This window comes from Danio rerio, chromosome 21 (genome assembly GCF_049306965.1).
Source record: "Danio rerio strain Tuebingen ecotype United States chromosome 21, GRCz12tu, whole genome shotgun sequence".
NCBI classification, from domain to species: domain Eukaryota; kingdom Metazoa; phylum Chordata; class Actinopteri; order Cypriniformes; family Danionidae; genus Danio; species Danio rerio.
The window spans coordinates 7721190-7742828 of NC_133196.1; the positions used below are offsets into that span (position 1 = coordinate 7721190).

At 38.0% G+C, this 21639-nt stretch overlaps 1 long non-coding RNA gene across 2 annotated transcripts in view; it reads left to right on the top strand.

The window, feature by feature from the left end:
• LOC137488861 (uncharacterized) overlaps positions 1 to 21639 on the top strand; it is a 68051-nt gene that overhangs the window by 26415 nt on the left and 19997 nt on the right. Inside the window, exons 5-7 of one of the 2 annotated variants that reach the window (XR_012397134.1) lie at positions 907 to 1063; positions 10760 to 10897; positions 10999 to 11094. This is a non-coding gene — a long non-coding RNA (uncharacterized lncRNA). Of the gene's footprint in view, positions 1 to 906; positions 1064 to 10759; positions 10898 to 10998; positions 11095 to 21639 lie in introns of those variants that run through there. The other variant, XR_012397133.1, reaches the window with a different exon arrangement.

Here is a 21639-nt window from a genome sequence, read left to right on the forward strand (position 1 = left end):
CACAAGATGGACTGTCAATTCAAAAACTTTAAGAGGTTAGATGTGTGTTCTGGGGGGGTAGGGGGGGGTCACACTTACTATTGGTGCTAGAACATTCTAATAGTTCACTCAATTCTACAACATTCAGAAGTTAAACGTGGGTTATATAATGACAGTTGGTTATACGCTAAAACTTTCACATGGTTGACTGTCAATTCTACAATCTTTTCAGAGATTAAATTTGGGTTCTAAGGGTTATACACTGAATATTAGTTCTAAAACATTTAAATGGTTGACTGTCAGTTCTACAACTTTCAGAAGATACATTTGGGTCGTGTAAATTGTATACATTTTAAGTTAATAAATGTGGGTTCTAGAACATTCATGTCAGTTATGCAGCTTTCAGCAAAATACATGTGGGCTTAAAGGTTATATACTCGGTCAGTTACAGAACATTTATAACTAAATAACTAGCTATTCACACATTTCTCTTTCGGCTGTAGAACATTAAGGTGAATGCATGTTGGATTTAGAACCTAGCCATGGTGAATTGAGGAAAACTCGCATGATTTGTTGTTCAATCGAGAATATTTATAAAACTTGTTTATTATTGTCACTGTATGTGTTCATAAGATTGAAGTGAGTTTTGTTCAGCCGAGTTTCTAGCTAGGCAACATCTTGCAGGAATGTCATATAATTGGAAAGAAATGTTACAAAGTGTTCAGACTGTAAAACAATATTCCTTTATTTCCTAATGGGGTATTAACTACTTCTCAGCAGTCATTTCAAGACATACCAGCTTGATCTCCAGTCATATTTGTAAGTTATTTTCTGAACAAACCAACCAAGTCCAAAAACCCCTCCATCATTAAGCTGTCTAACCTCTAGCTCTCTCTTGTTCTTCCTTTTTTTCATGTCAATCACTAGGGAAAAAGAAAGATTATTAAGCTTAAGGATGAAGAGGCTGGAACTCTGTGTCCCAGGGCATGATCCCTCTGTCTGGAATGACTCAACAGGAAAACATCCCTACTCATGGTTCCGTATCAGCAAATCCTCTTTAAAATGTATGGGTCATTTCTGAGAGGTCAGTGTGTGTGTGTGTGTGTGTGTGTGTGTGTGTGTGTGTGTGTGTGTGTGTGTGTGTTTGTGTGTGTGTCTACTGGTTTTGGTGGTTTACAAGGGCAAAAACTTGTATAAAGACATGGATATGGTCTAGGTGTACTCTATTTTGGTGGTTTACGAGGACGTGGCTTTTGTCCTCGTAATTCAAAATGCTTAAAAATCATACTTGACTGGATCTTTTGACATTCAAAATTTGCCCTTTGAGGGTTGGGTCCAGGTGTAAGGCCATATAATAAGTGGTTTTGACTATATAAAATACATTATGCCTATGGGGAGTCCTCATAATTCACCAAAACCTGTGTGTGCATTGTTGATTGTTTATGTCCCCATTTCTCAAAAAGCTCATATATATATATATATATATATATATATATATATATATATATATATATATATATATATATATATATATATTTATATATATATATATATATATATATATATATATATATATATATATATATATATATATATATTTATTTATATATATATATATATATATATATATATTTATATATATATATATATATATATATATATATATATATATATATATAAATATATATATAAATATATATATATATATAAATATATATAAAATATTTTTGTGTTTGTTTGCGTCTTCAAAAAGTAAAAATGCACAGTTTCCTTTAAGGTGTTGGGGAATGGCAAATGGAAAATACAATTTGTACAGTGAAAATGGAATAGAAATTTATTAGATGTCCCCATAAATCACAAAAAAAACTCTTTTTATGTGTGTTTGTTAAAGTTTAAAGAATGTTTCTGGAAAAAGACTCCAATACCAATCTTCGCTAGACACACTAACCCAGAGACTAGAAGTTTATTGAAGTAATTCAGCAAAACTGGACCGTAAAAAAACAATGTTTGGCAGTAAATCAGAACATATCCGGACGCTGACACATCAACCAAAGTGTTACACGTGTTTACCCCCACGTTTCTCCACTATCTCATTGACTTTCCATATGCGTCTCCCCCCTTTTTTTCCTCACGGTTGATCCTGGGTTTTAGGAGTCGCTTAATAATGGAAAAAAAAAGCCAGAGAATATTTTCCAGTTCTCAAAACCCCAGAGCCCTCAGTGATTTTATGGAGTGAGTCAGGCTGTCTGCTGAAATGAGAGTTAGAGAGGGGGTGCGAATGAAAGGGAAAAAAAGGACAGAAAGAAGCTGATTGTCTTCATACAGTAGGAGAAAACATGAAGATCTGTTGTTTCATTCTTTCCTTCACTTACTTCAGTTGTTTCTGACAGTCTTGTTTCTATTGAAGTTGAATGTTCTGTCTTTGATTTTCAATCTCTCTCTTCCTCTCTCTCTCTCTCTCTCTCTCTCTCTCTCTCTCTCTCTCTGGATGTTCTCCATAGATTTCTTGGCCCTGTTGGCCGATATAGGAGTTGAGAGAGAGAGAGAGAGAAAGATTAAATTTATAAGGAACATTAGGTCAGCTGAATTCTACTGTTGAAAGAAGTCTTTCATGGCCATGCACTGTAAAATACAATGTGTTGAATTTGGTTTTAAAAAGTGAGTAAACCCTTTCAAAGCATTTAGTTGACTTTAAAATAGTGAGTAAACCTGTTGCTTTTAAAGCAATTAGTTGAGTTGACTTTAAAAAGCAAGTAAACCCATTGCTTTCAAAGCTGTTAGTTAACTTGACTTTAAAATACTGAATAAATCAGTTGTTTTCAAAGCGAACAGTTGACTTGACTTTAAAATAGTGAGAAACCTGATGCTTTTAAAGTGATGAGTTGGCTTTAAAGGGCACCTAGGTTACCCCCTGTTCCAGATTCAATATAATTTTTTTGCGTCCCCAGAATGTGTCTGTATCTTTCAGCTCAAAACACCCATTAGATTATTTATTATAGCTGTCTGAAGTTTCTGTATTATAGCTGCTAAAACCTGGTTGCTGTTTTTTTGTACTGGGCCTTTAAGGCCCCGTTTACACTAGTGCATTTTAGTTTTAAAACAGCATTTTAGATCAAAAATGATCCGCGTCCACACTAGCGTTTCACCTAGCATCTCTGAACATATCTCCGTCCACACTACGCCACCAAAAACGTATATCACGTGAACATTCGCGCACTCTGGGCAAGTGCGTTCTAGTATAGACATAAAGCATGCGTCACGCTCGGCCTTTGGTTATTGTTAGTCAACAAACGCCTGTTGAACATTAAACGCGATGGCAAAGAAAGCAAGAGAGGTATTTTTGTGGACAGACGACGAGGTCAAGTTGAATGAATAACTGCACAATGGCGCCTAAAATAGACAATAGTGCAAACAACGCTCGCATTTTTGTGCCCATGTTGTTGTTTACAGTACTGTCTTCCGGTAGCGTTAAAGCCATGTGTTATAGTCATGTGATAGCAGCTTGACGAATAAGGGAAGGATACGGAATGACACAAAAGCCCCAATCAGTTAGCGAATCTCAGCAGTCCCGCCTCCCGCCCGAGTCTAACTCTCACCTATGGTCATGAGCTTTGGACAAGATTTCAAATACAAGCGGCCAAAATAAGTTTCCTTCGAAGGATGGCAGGGCGAACCCTTGTAGATAGGGTGAGGAGCTCTGTCACCTAAGATAAGCTCGGAATAGAGCCGCTGCTCCTCCACATCGAGAGAAGTCAGCTGAGGTGGCTCTGGCATCTGTTTCGAATGCCTCCTGGACGCCTACCTAGGTAGGTGTTTCAGGGATGTCCCACCAGGACAAGGCCTCAGGGAAGACCCAGGACACACTGGAGGGGCTATGCTTCTAGGCTCACCATGGGACCGATTTGGGATCTTCTCCAATGAGCTGGAAGAAGTGTCTGGGGAGAGGGAAGTCTGGGGTTCTCTCCTGAGACTGCTGCCCCCACGACCCAGCCCTGGAAAAGCGGATGACGATGAGATGAGAAATTAGTGATTTAAAGTATTATGTTCAGAAATGTGTAGCAACAAAAAACTAACTTCAACTGTATGTCAAGTGCTTGTTTTAATCTTTAATCTTTTTCAGTTGTCATCTGAGAAAGTCTTCAATGGCTGTCTGTAGTCTGGAATGTTCTGTCAGGTCTCTCAAAAAGAAAAAAAAACGGCAGAAGGAAAGTTGTACTGAATTAAAATGTCATAAATCAGGATTAATGTCACACCTGCTGACATCCAAATGACACACGGGTCCCCAGACCAAGGCTTTTAAAATATAGGAGCGCTTCAGTGGACGTGTGTGTGTAAGTGTGTATGTGTGTGTTCCAGGGCGGTAATCCAGAGGAATCTGTTCAAAACCTGATCTGTGATTTACTCTGCTGTTGTGTCAGTGTCCCGGGCTGACAGTGGCCATTACTGAGCCCCAAACGAGCACAAGCTCTCCCAGCGCACCCGCAGCCCGCCGGACTCAAGAGCAGCTGATTACAGGTTTACACCGCAATCGCGCGCCATGTTTTCTTTACTGTCGGCTGTGAAGTTTCCGTCCGCACAAATGGCAGTGCTGGTTTTATGGTAAAGAGTGGTGAGGTATAGACTGTCAGACTGACCACATCGCTCTCATTTGACTCGTTCTCACTTTATATTCACTTGTAGGAAGATGCTAAAATGGAAAACAAAACTGTAATTATCTTATATAGGGGGAATCTCGGGGAAATGTGCAAAAAGAGAAAGAATATGAAGGAAACATTTGATATTTTAACACAAATCAATTAAACTAACTTGACAAATTTAAGTGAATTAAACATAAAATAAATAGGTTGTCACAGAATTGTGTTGTTTCAGCTCAATTTAAATAAGTAGTTTGAACAATTCTCTATCTATCTATCTATCTATCTATCTATCTATCTATCTATCTATCTATCCATCTATCTATCTATCTATCTATCTATCCATCTATCCATCCATCCATCCATCCATCCATCCATCCATCCATCCATCCATCCATCCATCCATCCATCCATCCATCCATCCATCCATCCATCCATCCATCCATAAAACACAACAAATAGTACTATGCTGTATGCATATTTATAATTTGACAAATATTAGATATGTAAATAATTTAGATAATAGTATTTTTTTCACACTACCGTGTCAGTGTAAAAAAATAAGTAAATAATTTTTTAATTTCCGTTTTTGTTTGTAATATACATCTAGACTTTTCTTTTACTTCATAAATGAGTTGAAATAGAAAATAAAATACAAGTAGTTAATGTTTATAACTGAATTATAAGGATTCTCATTCACTGACCCATATGTATTTTATTTTTAATAAAATATCTTATATGTTGTATAATCTAGATGACAAAGCCTTTATACATGATGGTACTATTTGTTTTTCTGCATAAATTACTGTACTATACTAAACATATTGTTTCATTAAATAATATATTTAGGTAGTACAACCAATATGCCACACTAAAAATTACATTTATGCTATGTTTTATTTAAAACTACATTTATTTTTGTTAAATCAAATAAGTTTACTATAGTCATCTTAACTTCAGTCAAACTGACAAAAAAAAATTAGGTTAAACTTTGTGTAACTAAAAAAATGTACTAATATCAGTAATATCGTAAAAAACTATTTAATTTTTGTCAAATTTTTACAGTGTACATAGGTGTATTAATACTTTACAATATATATATATATATATATATATATATATATATATATATATATATATATATATATATATATATATATATATATATATATATACATATATATATATATATATATATATATATATACATATATATAAAGCTATATTACATGAGTAGCAGTGCAATATGACTGTATATCGGCACTGGTGGGAAGGCGTATGAGGTGCCGTGTAGGATTTAAATCAAACTTTGCTTATCAACACATACATAAAACATGTGTATATACACCTATAATTTACTCGCATATACACCTATACTACTGGATGTTCAAAACAACATAGATGAAACTTGTGTATATACATATAAACTTGACGCATGAATACACCCACATACACACGCGCATACATATAAACTCGATCCTCACATAAACACTCACATTAACAAACGCACATACATATAAACTTGCTGCATGCAAAAACACACCTATGCACACTCGCATATACATATAAACGCTGCATGCAAACACACCTATACACACTCGCATATACATATAAACTTGCTGCATGCAAACACACCTATACACACTCGTATATGCATATAAACTTGATCTATGCACAAACACCCAAATGACACTTGTGCAAACATACAAAATAAAATTCACAAACATATATAGTTAGTTGTGTATATACATATATGCAAGTGATTTCATATGTGTGTATGCATGAATTTTCACAGTAAAAGGAAGTTATTTCACTTTAAAAGGAAGTAGTTTAATTTCAACGTAAAAGTCCTTTGAGTGTAATGAACAAGATTATTATTTGTCATGAATCAGGTTATTGCAAAGCTTAAGAAACAGAAATAATGTGATTAATAGAGGAATTACATCTGTTGAATTATGAAAATAGATTATGCTAATTCTAAAAATAAATAAATATAAAGGTAATGCTAAGGAATGCTCCTGCAAAATTAAAGGTTTATTATGCAATTAAATTATTGGAAATGTTATTATGGTTTAATAAATATAAGGTTGCTTAAGTAATCACTTTGAATAAAATATTTTTGTCTAATATTAGTTTTTTATGTTTGTTTTATTATTGGTGTCACTATTCGTCAAGGGTTATGATACATACTTATGTCCAGTAGGGGGCAGGAATGCACTTAAGTGGGTTTTCCTGTTACCAATACACAGGCTAATGCACCAAAATGCTGGATGCCAGCTGCTGCAAAAATATAAGTAGTAGTTGTTAAACATAAAATGAGTGACCAGAGAATATATATAGCTTTTCCATGGGGGTTAACTTGACCAACATGATGAGCAGAGACTTTTAATCAGCGGTTTTTTTTATTATTATTATTTTTTTGTATATGCTGAATAATTAACAATCAAAATGATACCAAAATCTTGCAATTTTGACACCCACATTGTAAAAACATATAAAAAGCATAATAATTATAAGAATTTAAAAAACAAAACAAGAAGACTGTAGGCTACATTAACATTTGCAATAGAAAAGAGGAGTTTAGTTTGAGTATACATTTATATTTATGGTTGCTTTTTGAACATCCTTTAAGGGTTCTAATAAGTGTTCTGTCCCTTTATATTTGTGTATGTAATTACCTAATTAAATGAAAAGGTTTAAAATAAAAATATTTCTTATTTTGAGTAGTCTATTTATATAGACTCATATTTTATATATCATATGTTCATAATTTAACATATTTAATCCCTCTATTAATTGCATTATTTATATTTCATAAGCTTTGCAATAACCAGATTCGTGATAAACGTTTGTGAGTTTTATTTATTTTTTATTAAATATAATATTCTTTTTATATAATATTTTTACAATTTTTTTTATTATTTATATGCATAGATCGAGTTTATATGTATATGCGATTATGTAGGTGTGTTTGCATGCTGCGAGTTTATATGCATGTGCATGTAAATGTGGGTATTTATGCGAGAATCAAGTTTATATGTATATGCGAGTGTGTATAGGTGTGTTTGCATGCAGCAAGTTTATATGTATATGCGAGTGTGTATAGGTGTGTTTGCATGCAGCAAGTTTATATGTATATGCGAGTGTGTATAGGTGTGTTTGCATGCAGCAAGTTTATATGTATATGCGAGTGTGTATAGGTGTGTTTGCATGCAGCAAGTTTATATGTATATGCGAGTGTGTATAGGTGTGTTTGCATGCAGCGTTTATGTATATACGAGTGTGTATAGGTGTGTTTGCATGCAGCGTTTATGTATATACGAGTGTGTATAGGTGTGTTTGCATGCAGCGTTTATATGTATATGCGAGTGTGTTGTGTTTTTGCATGCAGCAAGTTTATATGTATGTGCGTGTGTTAATGTGAGTGTTTATGTGAGTATGTGGGTGTATATGCGTCAAGTTTATATGTATATACACAAGTTTCATCTATGTTGTTTTGAACATCCAGTAGTATAGGTGTATGCGAGTAAATTATGGGTGAATATACATGTGTTTTATGTATGTGTTGATAAGCAAAGTTTGATTTAAAACCTACACGGCACCTCATAAAGGCGTGCGTTGGCTCCCACCACTGACGAATACACAGCTATATCGCATTGCTACGACTGTGATATTACATTTACAGAACAGTTTGATGACATAGTTGTGTGTATATATATATATATATATATATATATATATATATATATATATATATATATATATATATATATATATATATATATAAGAGGTGTGAACCTATACTGATCTCACGGTTCGGTTACGATTATCATGCCTTCGATTTGGTTCAATTTGATATCACGGTGCATTGACGATGCTTTCTATTTACAGTGTTATATTTGAGGGGGGAGGCTATAACAAGCTGTCTGTATAAACACACAGACACACAGCACCACACTGTCTCTCATACAAACACATACACAAGCATAGACAGCACCAAACAAACAAACACACACTTAAGCCCTCGCAACAGGGAGAGCTCGCACTGAGCTGAGCAGAAAAACGAAAAAAAAAGCTCTCCCGGCTAAACACATACTGCGAGGGCTCAAACGGAGCAGTGCTCGTAATGTCAAGCGAAAAAAAAGAAAGACAGCTGTGAAACATAACCAGCTTTGTCTTTTTGTTGGAAACACACTTTAGATCTTTTTAGGGTAAGAGGTTTTTGAGTAAATGCCGTCTATAACTGAATGTGTGTCAGGAATATCGAAAACAAAACCAACTGAACCGCGCTCATTTCTGGCGCCCCTCTGGATATACAGCGCCCTTAGCATTTACCGATGGTGCCTATGCCACGGCCCGGCCCCTAAGTACTCGCGCTCACCTCCCACGCTACAGAGCGCATAGGAGATAAATGACGTCAGTACATAATAACCGGTTTTGATTATTACTGAACTGATACCAAATTGTCCGCGTCTGCATCGTGGTGCACCGACGAAACAATTAATTTTGACACCCCTAATATATATATATATATATATATATATATATATATATATATATATATATATATATATATATATATATAGTAGCGAGTATACCGGTGCCACGTCGTCATGGTCAAGGATTCACCCCAGCTGGACCGTCATTAGCACAGGATCGTTCACAGCTGGACGTCGTCAAGCGGAGAGGCATATAAGACAAGCCCACGCCAGAGGAAGACGAGCTTCATTCAACTAATGACTCCCTGCGCTAATGCTTGTCTCTCTGTCTCTCCTCCACAGCAGACTCCAGCTCGTGACGATCCCACACCCGACTACTCACTGTCCTTCACCTACTTCCCGGAAGCACCAGAGCCCCACCTTGAAGAAGAGCACCTTATACACCAACTTCACTTTGTAAATAAAGCACCCTCCGGGGACTTGTCTGTAAACTTATCCAACTGTGTCGCTGTTTTCCCTCTGCCTCGCTACTATATATATATATATATATATATATATATATATATATATATATATATATATAAATAAGAGAAAAATCAAACACGGAGAGTCTCAAAAACTTTCTTCCTACAACTAAAGCCTGATTTATACTTCTGCGTCAGGTGACTGGCGTAACCCACGGCGCATGCAACGCGCGTGGCTGTGCATTTATACTTCTGCGCGCTGTCTCTGCCGGTCTGCATTAACACTTCCGAAACGCTAGTTGGCAGTGAGGTGTAAATGTTCCTCTGTGTCAAGTTTCTTCGCTACTTTTTTGCATTTCCTGAACACTTCCGGGATGTACAAGTGGCTCAAACTCGCTCATTTTGAGGCAGGAACCGGCGGACGTGCAACAACTTTAACTATGAGGTAAACACAAAACAAAACTTTCCATCCGGAGCTCCTTCACGGGACTCCACACTTGTAAACAATCGCTCGCGCGGCGTCGCGCCATTCGCGCGCCTCTCGGTCCCGCCCAGACTCGTCAGCGCTACCAAGCCGACCAATCACAGAGCTTATGCTACGCGTCGTTGCGACGTATAGTTACATTTTTTGAGAGGTGCACGTCAGTGACGGCGATGGCCACGGCGAAGGGCTATGCGTCAGCGCCGTAGCATACGCCGGTGTTTGACGCAGAAGTATAAATCAGCCTTAACACTAGCACTACATACAAAAGAGAGAGATCAATTTAGAATGTCACTTTCCTGTCCTGTAATGATTTGTTCAGCTGTAGTTTGATGCGTACGCTGAAAAAATGCATTGTTTTCCCCCTAAGGACTTGGTTATTAGCCACTTTAAGCTACATATTTTTTAAATAGTTTACAGAAAAAAAAACATTGTTATGCAATAACTTGCCTAATTACCCTAACCTGCCTAGTTAACCTAATTTACCTATTTAAGCCTTTAAATGTTTTGGAAAAAAGTGCCTAATTTGTCATAAAAGCTATTTAACTGTGTTAAAAAATATGCAAACAAACATAATCTAAAAGTTATTGAAAAGTAAAACATGACTTGACTTCTGTGAGATATTCCTGTATGATTAATGAACGTCTCTTATGCAGTGCAGGAAATGTAGTTTTCTTTAGTAATCTAATCCTGTTTCTCCTTCTCCTCTCGTCCTCCTCTTATTTGTCTTTTCTGCCTGTCTAATTCTCCGTTTCACACCAGTTCCCATTTGCCTGTGGAAAAACAAAAAGAAAAAGTCTTGGAAACACTCAATAGTTCCAGGAAAACTGACTTTACATTCACTGAGGAGTGTGAGGTCTTTCCCTCCATCATATCAGAGGAGTCCCCAGCATTAAACGTGTAAATATTTCAGCTCTATATGCCACGTGATGCATTTCATCTGTCTGTCTCACTTCTTGGCCTCTCTTTTATAACTTTCATGTGTGGTTCTGTTCCAGCAGCCATCCATCTACTAAGTCCCGCCCCCTGCTCTGTGATTGGCTGTTACCGGGTATTCAGGTGTGCTCTCATTGGCTCGGTTTAACGTAAAGCTCCAGGTGAAATAGCAGAGCTCCAGTCGTGCTGCAAACACACACGCACACATATTCCCAAAAACAGAACAAAACACACACCCACACTGAGAAAGAAATGCAAAAACTGCAAAATCTGGAGCGCTATTGAGAAGAAACTGTACTGGCAGAGACACATGTGCAGGAAAGTGAGTGAGAGAGGAAGAATAGGGTTTGTTCTGTGCGTTCACCATGCGTCCCCCACCCTCCTGCTGGACCATGCAGAGCTCAGATGATGTCAGAGAGAGAGAGAGAGAGAGAGAGAGAGGGAGCACATATGTTTCTGCTGTTACAGCAACCGTATGGAGAAAGAACGAAAGAGGAGGGGGTGAGAGTTATCAGACTACAGGGGCAGAAGGAACTTCTGGGTGGATTCTGTCTGCACTGACCACGCCCACATTCCACAAACCACGCCCACTCATTACTGTACTGGATGTCAAGGAAGGGAATTCTCAGTCCTTTTTTATCTTTGTTTTAGTGTCAAGCAGACATGTATAAAGTACTAGAGACCCAGACTTAAGTAAAAGTACAAGTGCTCTATGAAAAATGTGACTTGAGTTGAAGTTGAAGTGCTCTTTAAAGGTTCAGGACACCCCGGAGAACTTTTTTTTTATATTAACAGATGTGTGTGTGTTGAGCATCAGTTAAGACAATGTTAGCACCTGTCAGCTTTAATTGTGGGGAAAACTGGATAATTTTGAGCTTTTGTCAGCTAATTTCAGCTTCCGGGTTTAAAATGATTTTTTGGGCGGGATCAAAATCGGCGACGTAGCGCAGAACTGCAAGTGCAATGAGGACGCGTCGGTTTCTCATTATTATTCATAGCGGAGTTTTCTTATCCTATGAGAAGAGGCGGCTGCTTAATTATTCACGAGACTTGCCAGACCTGCCAGTGTCAAGCCCGAGCTGAGAGACACGGAAACCACGGCACAGTATTTAGCTGTTCATGAAGGCTCATATGCGTTTGTTTCCATGATCCACGGGGTTTGTTGCATGTTTTCCCCCGCGATCTTGTCAGGGCCGATCATACAGCAAAGCTGTGTGTGTGCTGCTAGCATTTTTGTCGGGAGAGCAGCACGAGAATTAGAGAATGGCGGACGCTGTCTTTTATCAGGAGTTCGTTCACATTCAGACACATCACTGTAATGCTGTGTTTGCCTAAATCCTCCAGATTACCAGCAGGGCTAATGGTTAAAATAGACAGGTCAGGAGACCTGCAGCACTGAGTCTCCTGGATACGGGGATTGAGGGAGAAGTCCTCATTTATAGGGTTTACATGAACACACTTATCTTTATAATGATATAAATTGTGGTTATGAGTATATGAAATTACGAATAACAAATGTAGCAGGGCATTAAATCACTGTTCATTTCTTTGCATTTTAACTTTGTGAACTATAAACTCATGCGTCTCACGGTTTGTCTCATTTTGTGAGCCGACTGACTACAGTTGTTCGCTCACGTTCTCCCCTGCTGGCCACGCCCACTCCTGCCCTATGCTTGCGGAGCTCCACGCCCATTAATCATGCATCTTTTGAAAAAATTCTGAAGTAGACTTTAACCGAAAGTGGGGGGTGTCGTGGCCCTTTAAGCACCATACTTAAGTGGAAGTACTAAAGTATTCAACATTTTTTGTACTTAAGTATTGCACGTAGTTTATTTCAAAATGTACTACTCAAGTACTGAAAGTAAAAGTACAAGTATTGTGTAATGTAGTTATTAAAGAAAGCAGTCAAAAGACTTCATTTTGTTTTGTTTATTTTTAATATCTTTTTTTGAGGCACGTGATTAAGCAGAATGAAAAGAAACATGGTTTACGATACTGTTTTTCTCTCGCGCTTGAACCACAGATCTGACAGATTATAACAGCTTTAACACACACCTTTCAAAGTTGTGTGTCACAAAAACACTCTGTAATCCACTCAAAATGCCGTTGAAACCCATTTTCGGATTTTCAAATTACCGGTTGTAAACGGAAGTTCTAAACATTCTACCGGAAGACGCTGGTCACTATGGCGCCCTCCATGCAGCAGCCAAGAAAAAGGTCTGTAATTGTAAGGAGTAGGGGTGTGAATCTACACTGGTCTCACGGTTTGGTTCGGTTATGATTATCATGCCATCGATTCTGTTCAATTCGATATCTCGGTGCAGTGACGATGCTTTCCATACATAATTAGATTTTTTCTTCACAACACAATCATTTTTTTAATTAAAATCTTTAAATCTTTTTATATTTCTATATTATTTGTAATACAACTTTGTTCTTTAATACAGCAGTAAGATATATGAACTGCCTTAATTTCACCTGCTCAAAGAAAACTCCAACACAAGCACAGAAGACAGCATGAGCATTTATAGCAAATAAACTAACGTAAATATTATCCTACTTGCTTTTTGAGCGCTGACAGGCGAGGTCTTACACCCCTATGATTGGTTATTGTCTTCATCTGCTCAACAGAAAGGGCTGCGATTGGCTTTAGAAATGAAAGCGATGTTCAGCGGCAGCCGGCAGCTAGCTCTCTGCAACTCTCACATGGTCGCCCACATGGTCGCCCACTGAAGCTAAGCAGGGCTGCGCCCGGTCAGTACCTGGATGGGAGACCACTTGGGAAAGCTAGGTTGCTGCTGGAAGTGGTGTTAGTGAGGCCAGCAGGGGGTGCCCAACCTGCGGTCTGTGTGGGTCCTAATGCCCCAGTATAGTGACGGGGACTCTATACTGCTCAGTGAGCACCGTCTTTCGGATGAGACGTTAAACCGAGGTCCCGACTCTCTGTGGTCGTTAAAAATCCCAGGATGTCCTTCGAAAAAGAGTAGGGGTTTAACCCCGGCATCCTGGCCAAATCTGCCCACTGGCCTCTGTCCATCATGGCATGTCCCCATATCATGATTGGCATATCATCACTCTGTCTCCTCTCCACCAATCAGCTGGTGTGTGGTGTGCGGTCTGGCGCAAAATGGCTGCCGTCGCGTCATCCAGGTGGATGCTGCACACTGGTGGTGAATGAGGAGATCCCCCCCCCCCCCCCCCATTGTGTAAAGCGCTTTGAGTGCCCAGAAAAGCGCTATGTAAATGTAACGAATTATTATTATTATTATTATTCACTGATGGCAGGAAGAACAGCCGCGGTTACAGTCTATATGCGCATAATAAGCGGTTATCACAGGTAATCCATAATAGACACAGTGGAGAAAACTTGCCTCAGGCACGCTCGTGTCTGGATCCACAAGCAGGCCCGGATTAAGAACTCAGGGGCCCCTGGGCACATTGTATTGTAGGGCCCCCTACCTGGCCGCACCCCAATAGTTGAATTTAAAAAATAAGAATAATATAATAATTTTTAAATAAAATTAATCTATAATTTGTTGCCCACATATTTAAATAAATGATATATAGTACATATGTATTTATAGTCTGCAAAGATTTAAATTATTTTTCAAAGCATTAAATAGAAATACAAATAAAACTACATATATATATATATATATATATATATATATATATATATATATATATATATATATATATATATATATATATATTTTTAAGGGTATTTTAGTGTATTGCTTTTAAAAACTTATAAAGCATATTATTGCCATGGCATATAACGCACAATGCTTCTCCAATCCAGTTCTATGAATCTGAGTTCTATGAATCTGAGTCTTTCATAATACAAACACTGATTTACTCTCTCTCTCCTCTCCCTGTATTTTCTCTACTCTTCTCGTGATGAAAACTTGATTATAAACCTAAAAGTATCCGAAATCACAGACACTAGACCTCTTCTCTCCCCTCTCTCTCCTCTTCTTGGCCTTTCTCTCTCTCTCCCTCTCTCTCTCCCTTTCTGTCTGTCTCTCACACGATGAATCCAGTCCGCGCTGCGCTGCCGTTAGCCTCCTCCGCCTGGTTAATGCTAGCTTCTCATCTTTTAAAGTTAACGTCTTCTTCTGTACCCTCATTCTCCTGATCACGGGTCTGTTTAAAGAAGGTGTGTATGGAAAATGCCTCAATAAAGATGCCTCCTCTCCTCTTTCTCTCGCGTTTGCTAAATCCACTTGTCCACTCATTTTTGATCTATGACAGATAAAGTCCGCTCAGTTTAGTGCGGGTTATTACAAAACTGACGTTTCCGCGCTTGACCAATTACAGCATTCTGTTTAGTTAAAGAAAGAAAGGCAATTTAAATATAATAATAATATTAATATGTGATCGCGATTTTTTTGCTCAGAGGAAATACAGTTGTCTGAGCAATAGAGTTTTTGAAGAGAGGGAGGCGCGGCAGGCGCGTATAATAAGGCTAAACATTATTAAATACCCACGAGACACTTGTGACTTTATATCACATTTGCATTATTTTTAAAAAATGTTTCTTTCCTGTTAAAAATAAATATATTTCCAATCTGATATGTAATGGGGAGAAAAAAAAGTAGCACGAGTTCAACTGATGGTGGATTCGAACCGATGTTATGTGTAATCGCGTCAAAAGTTGGTGCTGTGTGCCTTACAAGGTGCGCCACTGCGGCTGTATTATAACAGTGCTCTTTACTCATCTTGTCTCTATCAATCAGGCATCGATAGGCGTAAACCCTGAATAGCTTAGTCCAACTGGATGCGCTATTTGCAATTAGCCTAAAAAGACACTCCGAAATTGTCTTTTTTTCTCCCCCCTCGCAGGGGCCCCTAGTGCGCACGGGCCCCTGGGCCTGTGCCCATAAGGCCCATTGGTTAATCCGGCCCTGTCCACAAGTATCGCTTTAACAGCCAAGAGGAGAGGAAAAGTTACCTCACAAACAGGCCAGCTGGTCAAATGTCCAAAGGGAGAGAGAGAGAGAGAAAGAGAGAGAGAGAGAGGTAGAGATGGAGTTTTACCGCATTTCTCCTTAGTAGTGAAATAGCAGCTCGTGTGCTGTGCCGCCTTCATTGTTGTAAAAGCGTTATTTACTCGCCCTCGCCTCCTTCGCCATAGTATTGCGACATCACGCATAGAAGATAAATGATGTCAATACGTAATAACCGGTTATCATCTATTACTGAATTGATATCGATAATTTTGACACCCCTCGTAACGAGTAACGATGCAGAACAAAAAAAAAATCTATCAGAGTAAAAGTGTTAAACTCATCGAAAATATTTACTGAATTAAAAGTGGAAAAAAAACCCGCTGGACAAAAGGCCAGTCAGAACACAAAGCAGACTGTTGCATGACTCTTGTCATGAGTTGGTTTGGGCTGTTTCTTGCTGGACATGAGCTGGTTTAAGTTGTATCTTGCTGGTTTGGGCTGGGTCTTTGCTGGTCATGTTCTGGTTCAAATTGGTTCTTGCTGGTTTTAGCTGGTTTGTGCTTGTCATGAGCTGGTTTGAACTTGTTCTTGCTGGTTTAAGCTGGTGTGTGCTTGTCATGAGCTAGTTTGGGTTGATTCTTGCTGGTCATGAGCTGATTTAAGCTGGTTCTTGCTGGTTTAAGCTGATTTGTGATTGTCATTAGCTGGTTTTGGTTGATTCTTGCTAGACATGAGCTGGTTTAAGTTGGTTCTTGCTGGTTTGGGCTGGTTCTTTGCTGATCATGTGCTGGTTTAAGCTGGTTCTTGCTGGTTTGCGCTGGTTCTTTGCTGATCATGTGCTGGTTTAAGCTGGTTCTTGCTGGTTTGAGCTGGTTCTTTTCGGATCATGTGCTGGTTTAAGCTGGTTATTGCTGTTCATTAGCTGGGTTAAGTTGGTTCTTGCTGGTCACGAGCTGGTTCTTGCTGGACATGAGCTGGTTTAAGCTAGTTCTTGCTGTTTTCAAGCTGGGTTTTGCAGGTTTAGGCTGGTTCTTTGCTGGTCATATGCTGGTTAAATAGGTGCTTGCTGGTTTGGGCTGGGTCTTTGCTGGTCATGTGCTGATTAAAACTCTTTCTTACTGGTCATTAGCTGGTTTTTGCTGGCTATGAGTTGGGTTAAGCTGGTTATTGATGGTTTAAGCTTGTTCTTGCTGTTTTTTTTGCTGGTCATGTGCTGGTTTAGGCTAGTTCTTGCTGGCCATGAGTTGATTTCAGCTGGTTCTTGCTGATCATAAGCTGGTTTAGGCTTGTTCTTGCTGGTCATGAGTTGGTTTGGACTGGTTCTTTGCTGGTTTTAGCTGATTCATGTTCATGTGAGTCAGCATCAAATCCTACCTTACCAGCATATGCTGTTTTTCTCAGCACTGTAATGCATTATTTAATTTCTGTTTCTGCATCTCTGTCAGATAAACCCACGCTTACAACAAAGTGGGACTTAAACCCTCTCTAATGTCTGATTGTGCTGCCTCCTCCTGACCCATGAGAAAGTTTGAGAAACACAGAGTGTTTGTAAATGTCTTCATGAGTGTTGATCGGAGACCCGAAGAGCAGCAGCTGGTTTTTATGGCAGAGATTTACTGCTCGTCTGACTGATCGTGGTTGTTATGAATTGGGTGTTTGCTATGATAATGATTATGAAGTTCGGTGACTCATTCATGTTCCACTCGTCATGATTCACCGCAAGGAAACGTTGCGTAAAGTACAACGTGCAGCACTGTATGCTTCAATAATTAGTTGCATTAATCCTCTTTTCCTTTACGATGACTGTATATGTGAATGCAGACCCAGTCGGTGTGCACTGGGTTAATTGTTTAGTCAGTGAGTTGTATGCTGTAGCAGGTTTGCAGTTTGCACACGCTGGCTGTGTGACCCTGTTTGCATGGATAAAATGATGAAATGTTTTGTCGACGCTGACACTTGATATATAACCACTCAAAGCTCCAGATTGCAGAGTTCAGAAACCCAGAGGCAATTTTCCTAAAGAGAACAAGTGAGAGCTCTTTCTTTCTCCATTTGTGTGTGTGTGTGTGTACATTTGTGTAAGGTGATGTCACAGGTTTTCAACTTAATGCTATATAAAAGCACAGTTACACTCTCCAAAATGAACTGTGTACAGCTGAAAAAATCTTCTGACTTGTCACAAAACCACTTGAGTTTCTTTCTTCTGTTGAACACCAAAGTAGATATTTTGAAGAATGCTAACCATTCACTTCCATAGTGTTTGTTTTTTTTCTACTATGGATGTTAATGGTTCCAGTTTCCAACATTGTTAAAAAATCTTCTTTTCTGTTCACCAATAAAAAAAAGTCTTGTAGGTTAAAAACCACATGAGGGTAAGAAAATGATTAGTCTTTTTTTTATTTTTGCCAGATCTAATCTTTTAATCCAAAATTTCTGCTAAAATACTTCCTAAAAAACATCCTTCAAGAGAAAAAGACTCTAGATTAACCCTATTTTACCAAAATAAAATATGATCATGCCTTGATTTTAATGATTTAATTATGACAGTAAGGTCTGACTTTGCTTAGACAAAAGTCTTGTCATTGAACAGACATAATGTCCAGTATAGAATATAAAGTCATGGTGCAGTGGAAAAAGATATTCATTCTGCTGTATGACCCCCATGAGCTTGGAGGACTGCATCCATACATCTCTGCATCTATACATCAATGACTCAAATCACTGATTAATAAAGTCATCTGGAATGGCATAGAATGCGTTCCTGCAGGACTCCCAGAGTTCATCAATATTCTTTGGATTCATCTTCAATGTCTCCTCCTTCATCTTACCCCAGACATGCTCAATAATGTTCATTTCAGGTGACTGGGCTGGCCAATCCTATAGCACCTTGACCTTCTTTGCTTTCAGGAACTTTGATGTGGAGGCTGAAGTATGAGAAGGAGCGCTGAAGAAAATGCTTTCTCTTGTGGTTTGTAATGATGTTGCCATCCACTCTGCAGATCTCTCGCACGCCCCCATACTGAATGTAACCCCAAACCATGATTTTTCCTTCACCAAACTTGACTGATTTCTATAAGAATCGGGTAACTGCAGGTTCCAATAGGTCTTCTGCAGTATTTGATTAGGATGCAGTTCAAAAAATGTTTCATCAGACCTTCTGCCACTTTCCCAAATGATCAACTAGATGTCAAGTTATTATTTGTTGGTCTTACAACTGGGATTGACGACAAGACTTTTGTCAGGTAGTGTGTGTGTGTGTGTTTTTGTTGTTTTTTTTTAAACAGGTTTGAAACATTTTGAGGATGAGTTATTATTATTTTTATTATTATTATTTCTCTCTGAAAACTCCAGTAAATCATGTGAGACCCCCCCAGTCAACATTCTTTCCCTCCAGTTCTCAACTTTGGTACAGTCTTCTTCAGTGTGTAAAATACTTTTTATCGCAACAAATAGCTGAAAATAATTATATATAAAATATTAAAGTCTATATTGTCCATCCCTAGCTGTCACCATGGCTAATGCAAAAAATCGTTATTAGAAATTAATGTTAAAACTATTATGTTCAAAATGTGTTAGAAAAAGGGGTGACAGTGGCTCAGTGATTAGCACCGTCACTTCACAGCAAGGAAGTCGCTGGTTTAAATCTCAGCTGGGTCAGTTGGTATTTCTGTGTGGAGTTTGCATGTTCTCCCCATGTTTATGTGGGCTTCCTCCTGGTGCTCCGGTTTCCCCCCCACAGTCCAAACACATGCGCTATAGGTAAATTGAGTAAACTTAATTGGCCCTAGTGTATGAGTGGGAATGAGTGTGTATGGATGTTTCCCAGTACTGGGTTGCAGCTAGAAGAGCATCTGCTGTAAAACATATGCTAAATAAGTGGGCGTTTCTTTCCGCTGTGGCGAGCCCTGATGAATAAATGTACTAAACTGAAGGAAAATGAATGAATGAATGAATGAAATATAGTACAATAATGAGTTCACACCTGACGGGCAGACATTTAAGATGAACTTTACAAACATTTAAAACATTCATTTCCTGTGTCTTGCCAAACCAAAATACACAAACACACATGCGACATGACAGATGTTTACAAACTAAATGTGTGTGAAAGATGCCTGTCCTCGATATTTCCTTTGCGAACACTACACACAGTGTAATTCACTGAAATAAACAAGCACATGACCCATTTAACTCAATCTAGAGCGTTTATTTTTTCAAACACTGTTCCATGTTGAAGATACAATTCCATATATATGTCTATTTATTTCTGGTTTTAGAGAGTTTAAACTGGTCATTTTTCATTTTTTACGCGTACTATGAGATGAACTACCAACTTTTTTTCCCCACTCGGGAGTTGCTGATGTGGATTTTCAGCTGGTGGTTTACATGTTACAGATGTAGTCTACCTCGCGCAGCTCTGTAACTGGCCTCAGTGGGCTCATTGCAGAGCTGCTCTGTGGGGTTCACCTAACTGAGTGCTGTTTTCCAGTGAGAAATCATTATTCATACACTCACGCACGCACACACACACGCACGCACACACACACACACACACACACACACACACACACACACACACACACACACACACACACACACACACACACACACACACACACACACACACACACACACACACACACACACACACACACACACACACACACACACACACACACACACAGAGAGAGAGAGAGAGAGAGAGAGAGAGAGAGAGAGAAAAGCACATATTACTCATGTTTACCCCCAAACACGGGGGTTCTCACACTAGCACAGTTCCCAGAAGCATGAGCAACCAGACCTGAGTATTAGAAAACCTGCTATAGATCTGGTGTTTCAATATAACCTCACTAGGAAAAAAAATGTTTGTTATTTTTGTTTTAAAAATATTATTTTATTTTATATTATAAAATATATTATATGTTATATTTTATATTTATTTAGCAATTTTTATTGTGTTTATTTAATTTATATATATATATATATATATATATATATATATATATATATATATATATATATATATATATATATATATACATACATACATACATACATACATAAATACATACATATATATATATATATATATATATATATATATATATATATATATATATATATATATATACATAAATACATATATACATATATACACATATACATATATACACAATAAACTTAATTATAATTTAGAATTAGCATTTATTTATTTAATTATTTATCATTGTAGTATTTTTTTTTTTGCTATATTATAGAATATTTATTTATTTTTTTTATTTAAAAATAAATTATTTTATTTTATAAAAAAATGTAGCATTATACACTCACCGGCCACTTTATTAGGTACTCTAACTGGCTACTCGTTAATGCAAATGTATAATCAGCCAATCACATGGCAGCAACTCAAAGCATTTAGGCATGTAGACATGGTCAAGATGATCTGCTGCAGTTCAGGTCCATTGCCACCAATTAAGCACCATGTAAACGCCACAGCCTACCTGAGTATTGTTGCTGACCATGTACATTACGTTACGACCACAGTGTACCCATCTTCTGATGGCTACTTCCGGCAGGATAGCACAAATCATCTCAGACTGGTTTCTTGAACATGACAATGAGTTTACTGTAGTCAAATGGCCTCCACAGTCACCAGATCTCAATCCATTAGAGCACCTTTGGGATGTGGTGAAACGGGAGATTGGCATCATTGATGTGCGGCCAACAAAACTGCAGCAACTGCGTGATGCTATC